The sequence below is a fragment of the Cetorhinus maximus genome, chromosome 23 (assembly GCF_964194155.1).
Source record: "Cetorhinus maximus chromosome 23, sCetMax3.hap1.1, whole genome shotgun sequence".
Taxonomy (NCBI): Eukaryota; Metazoa; Chordata; class Chondrichthyes; order Lamniformes; family Cetorhinidae; genus Cetorhinus; species Cetorhinus maximus.
The window spans coordinates 9545359-9563221 of record NC_135901.1 but is presented as its reverse complement, the minus strand read 5'-3'; the positions used below and the strand labels follow the sequence as shown (position 1 = coordinate 9563221).

The following is a 17863-nucleotide window of genomic DNA, read 5'->3' as shown; positions in this document are numbered from 1 at the left end:
GGTTGAAAGCCTCATGCGCCAGTGCAACATTCCCTCAGTACTGCATCAGGAGTGTCAGCTCTGCTTGTGGGCTCGAGTCACTGGACTGGGCCTTGAATCCACAACCTCTGACCCTGCGGCCAGGCTGCTAGCCAACAAGCCATGCTGGGTATACAGTCAGGCTTTGTATTCAAAAATCAGGGTGATTTGATTGAAGTGTATAGAAGATCCCGAACGGCCTTGACAAGGTGGATGTCGAAAGGATGTTTCCTCTTATGGGTGAGTCCAGAACTAGGGGGCACTGTTTTAAAATTAGAGGTCGCCCTTTTAGGACAGAGATGAGGAGAATTTTTTCTCTCTCAGAGGGTAGTGCGACTTTCGAATTCTCTTCCTCAGAAGATGGTGGAGCCGGAGTAATTGAATATTTTTAAGGCGGAGGTGGACAGATTCTTGTGAGGCAAGGGAATCAAAGGTTGCCGGGGTTAGATGGGGATGCGGAAATCGAAACACAAGAGGATCAGTCATGATCTTATTGAATGGCGGAGCAGGCTCGAGGGGCTGAACGGTCAACTCCTGTTCCTATTTCTTATGTTCTAATGTTCCAATCATGTCAATATTTCCTATTGGGGAAAGTGTTAACATCTCCACTGTTAGAGGTGAATAAGATTAGTGCAGGTTTAGATAAAGTAGATAAAGTAAAGCTGTTCCCATTAACGAGGTACAGGAGACACAGATTTGAGGTTTTGCACAGGGGATGGGAGGGAGATGTGAGGAAGAACTTTTTTACATAGCGAGTGGTAATGAACTCGCTGCCCACGAGGGTGGTGGAAGCAGAGATGATGAATGATTTCAAAAGGAAATTGGGTGGAAACCTGATGGAAATAAACTTGCAGGGGTACGGGGATAGAGTGGAGGGAATGGGACTGACTGGATTGCTCTACAGAGGACCAGCATGGACCCAATGGGCCAAATGGCCTCCCTTCTAAGTGGTAATGGCTCATTGACCATCATCTGTGGCCTTATACCCTACTATTGAACAAAATGTTAAAGTCTCTTTTCCTACATATATCCAAAAACCTTTTACACAAATTTCCATTTGCTTTTTCAACTCATTAAAACTTCTAGCATACAAATTGAGGCTTTAAAAAAATTACGCATTTCACATGATTAAATTTATCCATAGGGTTTTTATTTGAAAGGGCCGACTTTTCTACACGACAGCAGCACAGAAACAGACCATTCGGCCCATCTGCTGCATGCCAGTATTTCTGATCCACATGAGCCTCCTCCCACCCCCTTACCACATCCTTCTGTTCCTTTCTCTCTAATGTCTCTCCAACTTCCCTTTAAACATATCTATGCTATCCACCTCAACCCCTCCCTGTGGTAGCGATTTCCACATTCTCACCACTCGCTGGGAAATGAAGTTTCTCCCGAATTCCCCATCGGAGTTTCCATTCAAAAGGTCTCAACCTCTTCCAGCACTTTGAGTTTAAGACTCAATATCCATTCACTTACAGCTGTATTTTCACTGTCTAAATATATATCAAAGGCTCCTTGGTAGCTGGAATATAATGGCACTGAGATAGACGAGTCACTGAATGTTCTGGTTCAACCCTTATCAGACTCGAAAGAGTTTCAACCCTTATCAGTGTGTGCATTACTTTTCAAAACTATTTAAATGAAATGCTGGAGGGGAACATTTTAATAAGTTTATTTGGATAAAATTCCTGTTTAATATTTTGAAAGGTGATTATTTGTGCAGTAATTTAACATCTCCTACTTGGGCAGCCCTTCAGGGTCGAGAATGACTTACTTCCACTCCAGTCCAATGGGTTCTATGGTGGCTGAGAAGCCCAGCGTACGATCTCAGACTGTGCCACATGCAGCGGCAGCTGGAGATTGAAGGGTGGGGCAGATGGCTCCTCCGCGGGTTTGCGCGCTCTTTCGGACGCCTGGGCTTCACCTTCACAAAAGAAACTCCTCCATCCATTTTGGTCCGTCACAAGCCAGGGACTCCCATGAGTCGGTGTTACTTGGGGCGGGGGATGCGGGGGAGGGGGGCAGTGAGGAGAAGCGTCACTGAAGCGTCTCCTGCCTCCACTGAGTTCTGAGTACAGCAGTTGCTTCCAGAGTCTGGTATCAGGCATATGAAAGAACTGTCCTGCGCACCAGAGTGGGTTTGGAGTGATTTGCGCCTCACCACTGGGCATATTGGCTTGGGAAGAGGAAGCTGGTGTTGGATGGCTTTTCTAGTTTAAAAAATAAACTGCAGGAATGATTACACATAATTATGCTTTTGAGGGATTCTGCATAGAGGTGGTTGGACATTGGAGACTCATTTTTCAGATTTTTTCCCCCCAAACACACCATACTTTGGGAAGTCAAGATGCCAAATGTGCTGATGCTGTAGCATATTAAATCATTCTGCTAGCATAGACGCTACCCAGAGGGACTCATCAACTTGGTAATGATATTCTTTGTTCGCCAATATGCAAAGATTTGAGGTTTAGTCGTCAGAATCCTCCAGGCCCACTTCAAACTCGCAGGCTTCCCTTCTAAAACGGAACGCAATTTATTGGCTGCGATCTCACCTTAAATCTGGCCCTGCCAAAGGGGCTTCCCCGAAGGAAATGTACTCTATTTCGCTTTCTTTGGAACAGAGGAGACCAAGGAATAGAATGTAAGTGGTGTACAAAGTTAGGCATTTTATCTATAATGGAGAGGGCCATGATGCAGAGTGGATATGAAGTACCCATTTCCTCAAGGAGCTCTGTATTTGAGAGGACTGCCTAATTGTGTTGATACTTGCGCGTGCAGGAGATTAATTGGAGTCAGGTTGTCTCTAGGTTTTGAAAGATGTAAAGGATAGGGGTGTTAAGCTTGAGGTACAAGTAACTAGGTTAGATCTAAAATTTGCATTTTTAGAGAAGTTGAGAGTTTGTTTGAATGTCAAAGGGGAGTCAGAGGTACCAAAAAACATCTTTACATTTCGCAGGGAGTTCCATAGGTAGAGTAGTGGGGTGACGATATTTTATTGACCCAAAAAGCAAAGACAAGACAGAAAAATACAAAGATTTTATATGTGGAAGGATTTGAGTTTCAAAGGTGTGAGAACAGTGGAACTGGGATGGAAGGGGAAAGAGTTTAGGATTAGAGATAGCTGGAGCTCTGGGCCCGGAGAGCTTGCCATTTGAACCGGCCATTCAGTCAACAGAAAAGTCCTGGGCTGCAACAAGCAGTTTTATTCGGAAGTGGATTCCAACGTAGAGTGGAAGAGGTTAGCGGTCATGTGCTATGCCTTTATTAAAGCTACAACACTTCGCCTTGTGTAATATTACTGGATTTTATAGTTAACCATCTATAAAGGGACTGTTGCCTGGGAGGTGTTTACTTGTAGGATTGACCAAGTAGGATTTTCCTTTTTTTGGGGAATGTTTTTTAAAAAACTAACATTAATGGTGTAACTAATCTTGTGTGTTTACGTTTCCTTTTATTGTTGCTAATAAAACTTTTGGGATTTTAAGAAATAAAAGTAAAAGCATTACTGGACTTCTTACTAAGATCGGTACATCGCCTTGTTTTCAGAATACAAAACAAAGGGTATAGTCCATAAGACAAGTTTCCCTGAGATTTGGTTTGCTCAGCAATTAACACCGGCTGTGGTTATAACAATGGAAGATGGCCACACTCCCAAGGACCTTCCGTGTAGCAAGGTACATGGACCCAAATTACTAGTGGACAACAAAAGCAATGGTTCAGGGATAATTGTAGCCATGACACGAAGGCCCTAACCATCGACAATTACACCTGGGAGTCAATTCTTTTAGGTTGGCATGCTATGCCACAAATGGCCAGTGGCAACAATCCCCAATGTCACTTGGCAGCTTCATGGTGCAATGCCTGAGACAGAACCTGTCACTTGGCCTTCAAAGAGAAAGGTACACCAAGTGAAGACACCCCTCTGAATGGATCATTTGCTACCTGCCCACCATTGCCCACAGATTGACCTCACCAAGGGGAATGTTGGTGTCCTTCAACAACCAGGAGACAAATTTAATGTCATTGGCAGAAGGATTAGATGGGCATAGAAACGGAACTATCCATATAAATATTGTGGCTACGAGAGGTCATGGCCAGGAACCATGTGACAAGTAACTCATATCCTGACTCCAAAGCTTGTCCACCATCTGCAAAGCACAAGTCAGGAGTGTGATGGAAAACTCCACTTGTCTGGATGAGTGCAGCTCCCACAACACTCAAGAAGCTCGACACCATCCAGGACAAAGCAGCCCCGCTTGATTGGCACCCCATCCACAAACATTCACTCCCTCCACCACTGACAGTAGCAGCAATATGTACCATCTACAAGACGCACTGCAGGAATTCACCAAATCCCCTTCAAAGCACCTTCCAAACCCACAACCACCACCACCTAGAAGGACAAGGGCAGCAGACACATGGGAATACTACCACCTGGAAGTGCCCATCATTGTCACTCACCATCCCGAGTTGGAAATATATCAGCCATTCCTTCACTGTCATTGGGTCAAACTCCTGGAACTCCCTCCCTAACAGCACTGTGAGTGTATCTGTACCACATGTACTGCAGCTGTTCGAGGCAGCTCACTACCACCCTCAAGGGCGACTAGGGATGGGTAATAAATGCTGGCCCAGCCCGCATAGCCCACATCCCATGAATGAATTTTTAGAAATTCATGTGATGGGGTACAGGCAGCAACCTTATACACATTTATTGGATGTGGACATCGCTGGCCTGGTCAGCATTTATTGCCCATCCCTAACTGACCTTGTTCAGACATTAAGAGTCAACCACGTTGCTGTGGATCTGGAGTCACATGTAGGTCAGATAAGGACATCTGAAGGTCAGTGAACCGGATGGAATTTTACAACAAGAAAAATGGTCAGACATGGGGTCTATTTTATTTTATAAATTGACTTCAAATTTCACCATTGGGATTTGAACCTAGGGCCCCCAGAGCATTATCCTGGGTCTCTGGAATACCAGCCTGGTGACAATACCACTATGGCACCACTTCTCCAAAAAGTGCACTTGGAAATCTGCGTGTCATGCTGTAACCCACAAGGCTAGGGACCAATCCCAGTTGGCACAGACATGGGCCAAATAGCTTCACTATGCTGCAAATCAAAACAAAAATTGCTTTTAAAGTTATCCAGGGTTTGGGAACGTGTGTATACCTAATCCAGTTTTACAGAAACAGAACTACACAGTTAGCATAGAGAAACAAATTCCAAGGTAGCTGACTCCAGGATAAATTGCATAAGTTATTCATTTTAATAAATCAATTCCTCACGGGTGACAGACAGCTCCAATACAAAAGTCTTTGATGACCCACATACAAACATGCATTTATGAAAACAGTATTTACAGGAAATTTTGGAACAGAACTGGAAAATGAAAAAGTGGATGACAAACAGGTTACATGCAGCAGTTAACAAAATGTTGAAGTTTTTAAAAAAAAATTTTAAGTCAACTGCAGTTAAACCCTTCACTAAAGCTACTTTGCAAAGTCAGATAACAGTCACTGTACACATTAATAATTTTATTCAAATTCTGAAGTTTCTCAAATAACCGTAGTGAGTTCAGTTATCAATTGGAAATAGACTGAAACGTTAAGTTGTGCGAATTTTGACACTCCCAATAGCATTCCTTTCGTGAAATAAAATGAGACTCACTCAGCTGTAATCTGTACAAGAAACAGCTTTGTTTACATTTTCAACAAAAAAAGTGAGTTTACTTGCATTGCTCAGAAATCACATCTTCCATTTCTTTTGCACACAATTGGCATTTCCTTTGAATCCTGGCCTTTCACCCACCAATTCCCCCTGCAGTGACAATTCTCTAAAATCTCCTCCTGTTGGGAGGAGAGGAAAACAAAGCTGTGCCGTCAATAGTCAGCCATTCTGCCAAAATATTGGGCTCAATTAGTGTTGATGTGCTTGAAACAAAGGTTCATTTTTTTTTAAAAATTGAAGTGTTGCTCGACAACCACACTGGACTCCGGTTTAAGTCAAAAATATCACGCCCATCACCTTTAAAAGTGGAGAGTCAGCAATTCAATCTACACTAGGGCTTCCAAAGACAGTCATTGGCTGTTTAATGATGGTGTTTACTATTACAACATCTACAAGAGCTATTGCTACTTTTAATATGGGAAGGATAGAAGAAATGATCCCCAATATTGCATCAACACTTGGATGTACAATACAGCTTAAACTTACAAAAGAAAACACATCTGGGTTATGTTGCTCATTCAGACAAAGAGGGTCAGTCAATATGTTGCATTGACATCAGCTGGAGGGTTGCAGTAATGTGCTTAGGCGATACCTCGCACCCAGCTAGCATGGTAGCTACCAGCTGCAGTGAAATACGAGTCTTGTAGTGCCTAGCCTTCAATTTTGGCCCATGCCCATGTGGACTGCCAATTAGAATTTCATCTGCAAGCCAATCTCGTTTAGTTAGTTGTGGAAGGTGAAGGTCTTGGGATGAAATGGCTATGTTTTGTACTTGAAGAGAATGCATTGTGCATTAACAATCTTGGACTGGCAGAGCATGGAATGCCTCTGCAACAAGATTACATTGCAGACTATGGAGGAAAATAGGGAATTAAGCCACTTCACCCACCAGAGGATGCCAATGTTGGCCTTTGATACTGAAGTTGAGCTTTCCTCTCCCTTCATGTGTACCAAACACCATTAGATTGTTGGGCCTCAAACAATGTTATTCACCCTTCAGTACATCCTCCATTTTCCTCTGAACACGGCAGGCATCGTCCGTAAACTTCTGCAGCATGGTATCCAACAAGCGGATGGTGGAAACCCCAGACAGCTTCCCTCCAGGCAGGGTCTCGAGGAAGGGAATCCACTTCACGTAGCTGTTGGGGACCGACACGTTTATCTTCGTCCACTTCAGCAGCTCCTCCGAGACGCCCTTCTCCGTCAGCATCTTCGCCATCGTGGTCTGGATCTCATCCGAGAGGACAAAGGTCGGCCGGCGAATCAGCTTGGCCCTTTTGCTCAAGGCCGGGTAGTCCAGCCCTAACAGGACGCGGTAAAGCCGGATCTCGTTGTACAGAAAGTGGACATTGGCCTGGTAAGGCAGCTGCTCGACCGGGATGGGGTCGATGAGGCAGCTGTAGACCGCCGACACCGGAATGAACTCCCTCAGAGAGTCCTTCAGCTCCATCTTGTTGGCCAGGTAGTGCAGGGAGAGCAGCAGGGCGTGTTTCTGGAGTGGAGGAGAGGAATTTCTCTGCAGAGCCTGGACGCACTCCAGAAAGTCGAACCTGTCAACCTGGTGGCAGGAGACACAGAAGAAGTGAGCAATCGCGTATTCAATGTTCAGATTTGCAAAGTGGCCGGCGGTGAAAACATTCAGGACGTCCTCAACGAACTCCTTCTCCCTGTAGCCAGGAGGGCCCAAGTCAATCTTGGTGCGGATGAGGTAGAACTGCTTGCCAACCCGCCTGAGCTCGCTGGCAAGGGTTGCGACCTCCCACGTGAACCACGTCGATGACAGGATGAAGAAGCCGACGTACTTGTCGACCTCCACCGTCTTCAGGTAGTTGCCCGACGAGAGGCCGGGTCCCGGAACGCTAGGCAGCTCCCAGAACACGGAGCTGGGGTTCCCCGGCCGGCTGTAAGGCGCCGGCTTTGTCACCTGTTGGGCGGGGCCGGTGGGTGCCGCGCCATCTTCGCCATCCTTGAAACCCATGACCGAATTAATGAAAGCAGACTTCCCCACTCTCGGGGTCCCGGTGACCGCCACATGAACCGTCACACTTTCCAATCTGCTCCTCTCAGCTTTCACTAAAGATGCCACTTCGGATATCCCGCCACGGCTCATGGCATCTGAAAATCTTCCTATAATCCACGCAATTTCAAAATCCATGCTCGTAAGCTGAGAAAAAAATAAACCATAGTTAGAATCTAATCTACAGCGTAGAACAAAGAATGAACACACCGATGAGCTCCAAGAGTCCTCCTTCCGTTTCTAAGACCCACAAACAACACGTGGGAGGAGAGGTGCCACATAATGGATGGCACTAGTAATCCAGAGACACAGGGCAATGCTGTATGGGCCCGGGTTCAAATCCTGTCATGGCAAATGGTGGAATTAGAATGTCATAAAAATCTGGAACTAAAAATCTAGTGACGGCCACGAACCCATGTGGTTCACTAATGCCCTTTCGGGAAGGAAATCTGCTGCTGTCCTTACCTGGTCTGGCCGACATGCGGTTAATTCTGACGCCCACGCCCCATGAATGAATTAAAAAATTTAACTCAATGCCAACTGAGGGAAGTCACCTTTTTCTCAGGCCTTGAGGAAACAGATAGGTCACTTTGTATAGATGGATGCCTGATTTTAATCTCTTGCGTGCTAGTCTGCTAAATACAACAACAAGATTTGTCACACAAGGAGGCCATTCGATCTGTCAACTGAGCAATTCAGCTAGTGCCATTCCCCTGTAGTCCTGCATATTCTGCTGTCCTGTAGCCAAGATCTCACTACTTTTATAAAACTTAAATGGCTAAATTACATATTTCAAAAAACTGGATAAAGGCTTTCAAATGACTGGAGCCATTGCTGGCTGACTCAAACAAAAGTAACTTCCTGGCACTCAGAACAGCTGCCACCTCGTTATCTCTGAAGAGATGCCAATGATTGTTGTGACTGCAAAGATCAAATCCAAGGGAATTGTACAAAGACCAATTACATTTCTAAGGCCAAGGCTTGGCCAACAGAGAAGACCAGTCTGATAGTTCAAAGGACGCCAAAACATCTTGGAAATGATTAATGATTGAAACATTAACCATCAAGAATCCAGACTAAGGAATATAAATAAATCCTTTGTCCGAACCAAAGTGGAGAAGTGGGAGTCATATCACATGATTTCCCCACCATCCTAGCTGGGAGAACCAGTTACCCTGCCTTGTGGAGCTGCGAAACAGATTGCTATCTTCCATAGAGCAAGTGGCAGCAGAGCCAGGACTCTGTCCAAGTTTAAATGGCCCTAGCCCCCATCTGCACTGTTTCTACCAGAACTTACTGCACCAGCGCCTACAAGACTAATTCACCTCATCATAGAAGTTCTGCGCACTGGAAAAGTGAATTATCCAGGATTAGTCTTCAAGCTGCTGACTCTGAAAGGAATTCATCATTGGACCTTTGATTCTGGATTCCAGTGAAATAATTTTTATTTTCTGTGGCCTTTGCCCTGTACTTCTTCCTTTATCCCTCTTTTGTATGAACGTAAAAGTGGATGGGAGGTGTGGTACGTGTTTGCTTCGTATGTGTAAAATAAACTACTCCTCCGATTCTACTCTCGAGATTGCTGTGGACTGGTTAATAAAAATTGGATCACATCAAAACTGAGGCTTGGGGAAAAAAATGCCACCACTTATGAAATCATTCATTCCCCCACTTCCACCACCCCCCACGGGCATCACACGCGCAGTGTTAAAAAATAAAAATGTTCTTCACACTTCTCCTCCACCCTCTCCCCGCCCCACACCCCGTCTCTTAACTAAAATCTGTGTTCCTAGTCCATGGTATCATCAGCTTTTCCTCGTACAGGTAAAACGTGGAGAAGCTGGGATTGCTTTGAGAATGGAAAAGCTTAAGAGGACATTGAGGTTCTCAAAAAAAAAATAATCACAAACCGTTCAATGGCAGCAGAGTTTGATTTTAAATGGGGGTTGCTGAAAAAACCGTAGCAACACGAGAAAGTTTTTTTTTAAAAAAAAACGTTGTGAAATGGCAGCAGCAGATTCTAAAATGAAAATTCCTATTTGTGTAACTTTAAGGCTACAGGGAACACCACAAGAGCGGAACTAATCAGATAAGAGTCAGTACACGCAGGGTGGGCTGAATGGCCTCCCCGTGCTGTACAAATGCAGAAACTGTTTAGCCTGCAGATGGTCAACCGTGATGGTCTAGCATTCAGCTGGATGTCAGTGTAAATAAATGCAGGATTAATTACATCTAATGGAGGCAAGTCCCATATGTAAGAAGTCAACCAAACCCATTTCTACTCAGATGTAGAGAGGACAACAGCAAGGCACAGGGCCCTCTATGACCAGTTGTCTATGTTATTGTGCGGGTAAATCATTTCTTCAAAAGATCTCAAGCAGGCTATCAGGGTCACTGACCAGGGGAAGTCAATTCTGACAGCATAGAACTAAACAAACCACTCAAATTCAACCTTTTGATTTGCACATCAGTCCAAGAAATACTATGATACAATGCCAAAAGTATCTTTACAGTGCAAGAGGACAACACTTGGCCCGTTGTGTCTGCACTGTCTCTCTGAAAGAGCATTCTGCCTAGTCCCACTCCTCTGCCTTATCCCTGTAACCTCACACACTTTTCAGGGAGCAATCCAATTTCCCTTTGAATAGCTCGGTTGAACCTGCCTCCACCACCCTTTCAGGAAGTTCGTTTCAGACTCCAACCACCCTCTGTGTGACAAAGGTTTTCTCAAATCACATTTACTGCTTTTCCCACAAAAAGTTTGAATCTGTGCCCTCTCGTTCTTGATGTTCTCTTGAGTGGGAACAGTTTCTCACTATTTACCCTGTCCATAGCCTTCAGGATCTTGAATCTCTCTTATTTAGTCTCTTCTCAGCCTTATTTTCTCCAAGAGAGTCCCAGCTTATCCTTATAGCTACAGCTCTTCATCCCAGTTATCATTGAGAATCTAGAGAATATCAATCAATATTTTCTTTGGAACATAGGGAAACCTAATACAACCCCTCCTGCCCACACCAGTGGTAATGCTCCAGTCAAGCCTCCTCCCATCGAACTCAGTATACCTCTATTCCCATTTCCCTAAATGTATTTAAAGGGGGAAGATGGATAAATACATCTACACTATTCACCTCAACCACTCCCTGTGGGAGTGAGTTCCACATTCTCCCGCACTCTCTGGGAGAAGAAGTTCCTCCTGAATTCCCCACTGGATTTATTAGTGACAATCTTATATTGATGATCCCTAAATCTGGTCTCCCCCACAAGTGGAAACCTATTATAATCACTTCCATATGTTTAAAGATCCCAGTCAGCATCTAAAAGCTAAGTACTAGGGAACATGATTGGGTGATTCTCAAAAACAAGCCAGAATATCCAATTTAGAACAAAGTCAGATTTTTCATTGTAAAATAATGTAACATTACAACTCAGTCAGAACTCTAGGCTAGAAACTCAAATTAATGAGCATCATTATTTGTCAGGAAAATCAATAGCATTTCAAATCAAATTAATTGTGCAAAGCTGCTCAATGGCCTGATTACATCTATCACTGCAGTGCTTAGCACATTTAGATTTAACATATATCGCCACCAAGAAAGCATTATTCAACTGAGATTACATCATGCTAAAAACAGGGACTGGAAATCAATTACAGACACCCAACATCACCTTCCCTCTCCCACAAACCATTTCTATCTCAATTTCAAATCAGTTTTCCTGGTTTACGCTGGAGGCCAACAGTTCCAACGAACATTAGCCATGTTAAAAGGAGGATTGGCTCTGCACTACCAGTCACAATTACAGGGCAAAAAAGGTAGCACTTTCAAATAAACCAACACAAATAGCCATCTTCCTCTCGGACATGTTATTCCATGAATCATTCACTAAGAAACTTTAATGGTTTTGGACAAGTCTGTCTGAGCTCACTGGAAACAATCAGAGCCTCCCTAATTTGTTTAGTGGAAGGACAGACAAGGAGCTGCTCAGCAATTCAAATTGCCAAAAACGAAAATGGAACATTGCTTCAAGAGCTTTGGGTTCCTCACTCACCACAGAAGTAACAAGCATGCTAAAAACCAAGAGATGAGGAAAAAATCCATTGTTCCCCTCAATAGTTCACAAAAACTGTTACCAGCCATTTTAATTCTCTACCTTGTTCTCACTCCAACCTGTCCTCAGCCTTCTCCACTATTCCAGTGAAGCCCAAGAAACAGCACTTCATCTGTCAAATCAGACACTGCCTACAGCCTTTAAAGTTCAACAATTTCAGATTAATCTCTGCCCCCATTTTGTTTCCTTTGCCAGTTTCACTTTTACTTTTTTTTTAAGCATTCAGACGACAGCTGCTCTTAAAAATTCTGCCATTCACACCTATAGACACATTTTGTTTCTTTACTTATCCCAAAACTAATTGCCTTGACACCACACCATAAAACCTCTCATCCTTCAATCACTTACATTTCAATTTTGAAAACAATCATCTCCACTTGCTGAAAATCTATTCCATTTCTATCTTTACTCAGTTCTGATAAAAGGTCATCAACCTGAAACATTAGCTCTACTTGTGTTTCTCCTTTCTCACCATAGATAGTGCCCAGCCTGCTGATTGCTCCCAACATTTCCTGTTTGTCTTCAACTGACGGTCCATCATCCACTTACTTGGATGAATATCCTCCACTAACCACCCAATCATACAACTCTGCCAACTGCTCCCACAGCTTTTATATAATGCTAATTGATCTCTTCTGACTACTTAACTGAAGCACCTATGTCAATTTGAAAAAGGTGCAGCCCAGTTTCCATTGACTCATTGTCACCTCTCAGAATATTTATTATGTAACATCTCCACCATCACATTAAGCCAATTATTGGTTAATGGAAGCAAAGTGGCATCCAAAGTGACTAACTTGACTCAGAAACCAGCTGTGAAATGTTGCATCCACTTAGACATGATCATGGTCAATTAAAATGGCCACCCCCTTGGGACACGACAGTTAAATAGTAGTCAGGGTGCAAGGGGTATCAATCTCGCCCCCGAATCAAAAGGTTGTAGATTTGTAGTCCCATTCCAAAGACATGAGCACAACATCAAGTCTCACACTCCTCAGTGGCAGTATTGAGAATGGGCTGCCCTGTCAGAGGGCCAGTACTGAGTGCTGCTCTGTCAGAGAGTCAGTACTGAGGATGATCTGCACTGTCAGAGAGTCAGTACTGAGGATGATCTGCACTGTCAGAGAGTCAGCACTGATGATGATCTGCACTGTCAGAGGGTCAGAAATGAGGAGCGCTGCATTGTTGGAGGGTCAGTACTGAGAGAGTGCTGCAGTTTTGGAGTGGAGGTCAGTACAGAGGGAGTAATGCCTCTTAGAGGGTCAGCACTGAAGGCAAGATGTACTGAGGGTGTGGTGCACAGTTAGGGGTGGGGAGGGTGAGTACTGAGGGAGCGCGGCCCTGTCGGAGGGTCAGTGCTGAGGGAGCGCGGCCCTGTCGGAGGGTCAGTGGTGAGGGAGCGCCGCCCTGTCGGAGGGTCAGTGGTGAGGGAGCGCCGCCCTGTCGGAGGGTCAGTGGTGAGGGAGCGCCGCCCTGTCGGAGGGTCAGTGGTGAGGGAGCGCCGCCCTGTCTGAGGGTCAGTGGTGAGGGAGCGCGGCCCTGTCTGAGGGTCAGTGGTGAGGGAGCTCCGCCCTGTCGGAGGGTCAGTGGTGAGGGAGCTCCGCCCTGTCGGAGGGTCAGTGGTGAGGGAGCGCCGCCCTGTCGGAGGGTCAGTGGTGAGGGAGATCCGCCCTGTCGGAGGGTCAGTGGTGAGGGAGCGCCGCCCTGTCGGAGGGTCAGTGGTGAGGGAGCTCCGCCCTGTCGGAGGGTCAGTGCTGAGGGAGCGCCGCCCTGTCAGAGGGATGACATTCGGATGACACATTAAACTGAGGCCCTGTCTTCTCCAGTTGGCATTTAACAGCTAATTCTCTTCGACTGAATTGCTTGTTACCTTTGATGTGCTCCATGCAACCCACCTTCCTGTGGAACTAAGAAATTATTGGGATGGATCAATGATTACTGGCCATCTTCTTGTTGTCTCTAGGAGGTGTCAGCTGTGGCTCAGTCCATAGCACCCTCGCCTTTGAATCAGAGGGTTGTGGGTTCATGACCCACTCCCGGAAACCAAGAACTGTGATTGTACTCGAAAGGGTTGCAATCTGTGACTGTTGATGACTCGAAAGAGTTTCTAGTTGTCTCTATCAATGTATGACATTTAATACCCCCATCCTCTAGATATGCTGACACAGGGCTAGGAATTGGTATGGTTAAAATTTAAAACTTTTTTTTAAAACTTAAAGATAGTTTGTCCTGTTGTAAAATTGTTTTTTCATTCTTTCATTTATTTCCCATTCCTAATTGCCCCTTGAGAAGGTGGCGGTGAGCTGTCTTCTTGAACAGCTGCAGTCCCTGTGGCGTAGGTACACCCACAGTGCTGTTAGGGAGGGAGTTCCAGTGATAGTGAAGGAACGGCGATATACTTCCAAGTCAGGATAGTATGTGACGTGGAGGAGAACTTCCGGTGGTGTTCCCATTTATCTGCTGCCCTTGTCCTTCGTGGCGGTGCAGGTTTGGGACGTACTGTCAAAGGATCCTTGGTGAGTTGCTGCAGTGCATCTTGTAGATGGGGCACACTGCTGCCACTGTGCATCGGTGGTGGAGGGAGTGAATGTTTGTGGATGTGGTGCCAATCAAGCGGGCTGCTTTGTCCTGGATTGTGTCGAGCTTCTTGTGTGTTGTGGGAGCTACACTCATACAGGCAAGTGAAGAGTATTTCATCACACTCCTGACTTGTGCCTTGTAGATGGTGGACAGGCTTTGGGAAGTCAGTAGGTGGGTTACTCACCTCAGAATTCCCAGTCTGTAGCTCTTGTAGCTATAGTATTTTATATGGTTCGTCCAGTTCAGTTTCTGGCCAATGGTAACCTCCCAGGGTGTTGATAGTGGGGGTTTCAGTGATGCTAATTTCATTGAACATCAAGGGGAGATGGTTAGATTCTCTCTTGTTGGCAATTGTCATTGCCTGGCACTTAACAATTCACGAATGTTACTTAAAGAAATGGTTCAAATTGTTCATCCCCCGAGATGCTCCTGAGTTTAGTGTGTCACTGTACAATTCAGCTGAGTGCACTGCTAAGGTTTTATTGAATGGCGAAGTTTAATCAGTCAGACAATAGATTATTAGGCAAGAAGGGGCCAGCATGGAGCAGAAGGAGAATATTCAGCCCCTCGGGCCTGCTCCACCATTCAATAAGATCGTAGCTGATCTTCTACCTTACTCCACTTCCTCACCCGACATATCCCCATATCCCTTAATATCCAAAAACGTATCAATCTCAGTCTTGAATATACTCAACGACTGAGCATCCACAATTTTTTAGGGAAGGGAATTCCAAAGGTTCACAATGCTCTGAGCGAAGAAGTTTCTCCTCATCTCAGTCCAAAATTGCCAACCCTTTATCCTGAGGCTGCGCCGGCCCGCCCACCCGCCACCCCGCCCACGCCCCCGTTCTGCCTCTCCAGCCAAGGTGGAAATCCAGACTTGGAAATATATCGCCGTTCCTTCACTGTCGCTGGGTCAAACTCCTGGAACTCCCTCCCTAACAGCACCGTGGGTGTACCGACACCACATGGACTGCAGCGGTTCAAGAAGGCAGCTCAACACCACCTTCTGAAGGGGCGATTAGGGATGGACAATAAATGCTGGCCCAGCCAACGAAGTCCACATCCTATGAACGGTTTTTTTTAAAAAAAGTGATCGCTTATTGTCTCAAATTCTAACTTGATGGTGGACAGATTGGCATATGGTATTTTTTTCAGGCACCATCTGGTTTCTGGGACAGCTTTGCTGAATCATCTAGCACAGTGTGCATGACTAGAGATCAATAAAGATTTTAGCTTTCCATCACAATCTGTAAAGTGAGACAAGGACAGAGGTCACATCTCTACCCAAACGGGAATCAGGATAATTGCGTATATTTCTCAGTATATTCACTGCTTCGAGGCATTATCTCTGTCCAAGAGTGGATTAAGGAGAAGAAAAGGCTTGCGTTGCCATTAAGTTACAGCACAGAAGATGGCTATTTGGCCCATTGTGACTGCTGGCTCTCTGAAAGAAGTCATACAAGTTCTGGTACAATCACATTGCTTTTATATTCTGTGCCTCCATTTATAAACTCAAGGAACCCATTTGCTTTTATTACCACCTTATCAACTCTGTTGAGTTGAACAGTAGCCTTGTGGTCATGTTACTGGACTAATAATCTCGAAACGTGAGTTCAAATCCCACCATGGCCAGAAGGAATTTAAATTAGGCTCATTAAATGAATCTGGAATTAAAAGTGAGTAACAGTGATCATGATACCATAATTATTGTTGTAAAAAACCATCTGGTTCATTAATGTCCTTTAGGGAAGGAAATCTGTCATCCTGACCCGGTCTGGCCTGCGTATGATTCCAGAACCACAGCAATGTGGTTGACTCCTAGCTGCCCTCTGCAATGGCCCAGCAAGCCACTCAGTGGAATTCAAGAAGACAAATCCCCATCATCTTCTCAAGGGGAAATGAGGGAGAGGCAATAAATGCCAGCCATGAATGAACAAAATAAGGGACCTGCCACCCTTAGGTTTGGCCTAATGCCTCTCTGCTCAGCTCCACATGACCCATACGTTACGTTTCCTGGTGGCACAATGATCAAGGGTTGCATTTAATTCTGAGGATACTAGCTTGGGTGCCAGGAAGTGGGAACTTCAGTAAGGAAAGCAACAACTAAACGCAGAGTAGATGGCGATGTAAGGTGTAGAGAGATTGTATTTAAACTACATAACATTGTGGTGTGAGCACTCATCCTTTTATTGTCGTGTTCAGAAGGTGCCAGTGTGTGGTACACTCATGTTCCTCCATCTTTGGCAGGAAGGGATCATTCTGGCTTCCTGTTATGGTGTGGTGAAGACAGCAGAGACAAGGTGTTTATAGTCTGGGATCCTTAAAAGCCCGTGTCTCTCTTGTGGAGACATCAGTTGCAAGTTTCATGGTCTGGTTCGCTTGGCTCTCAGTCCCTGTTCCAGGGTCAGTCCCTGTTCCAGAGTCAGTCCCTGTTCCAGCTTTAGCAATGCAAGATCTTCATGATGGCTTTGCGGAACTCCACATTGAAGGTCGTGTAGATGATGGGGTTGATGACGTAACCCAGCCAGGCGCAGGCGCTGTAGAGCGCTGGCGGGATGTAGCACATCTGGCAGTGGACGTTCAGGATGTGAGTGATGAAAAACAGCAGCCAGCAGATGATGAAGATGCCTGCCAATCCGACAGAGAGAGAGAGAGGAAAAGAGTCGTCAATGCACGTGTGGGCCATTTGTCATCGCAACACAGTGACTCGCGAAAGGGTTCCTACCCCACTCAGCTCCTCAACCATATGGCAACAGGGCATCCATTAATTACTTATAGTTGCTAGTTCTTTGCTAAAATTCACATTACATCTCTGGCACACAAGCTTACAAATTTGGTATCATCGGTATAGAATCCGATCCTAGAACATAGCGATTTCATACAACTTAACCTATTATTCTAGATCATTGTAACACTATAGGACTCTGACTAATCTACTGAGAGTATGGTAACACTATACACAGCCAATTAGTCTAGATCATTACATTTCCGTGCAGCTTGGCCTATTGCTCTAGAACTTTGCGGTCTAGTAGAATGCAGCCTATTGTTCTAGATCACAGCAAAACCCATGAACTTGGACTGTTGATCTAAGTCATTGTGCTACAATGCAACTTAACCTATGGTTCTAGATCATTGCGCCACAACGGAACTTTGACTATTTTGCTAGATCATTTCCAGACTATGGAAGTTAGTCCACAGTTATAGACCATGTAATTTATCCTACAGCCCTAGATCATTTCAGGATCTATCCTGTTCTTATAAATCATTGAGACACAATGGAATCTCGTCTATTGTTCTAGATGGTTGTAACTACATAGAACTCGGTCTGTTGTTCTAGATCATTATAATAACCGATAGAATTGGCCTGTTCTAGATCATGTTGTCACAATGGCACCTAAA

At 45.0% G+C, this 17863-nt stretch overlaps 1 protein-coding gene across 1 annotated transcript in view; it reads left to right on the top strand.

The window, feature by feature from the left end:
• LOC144697784 (uncharacterized) overlaps positions 1-17863 on the top strand; it is a 172091-nt gene that overhangs the window by 38747 nt on the left and 115481 nt on the right. The gene's annotated exons all lie outside the window — the stretch shown is intronic.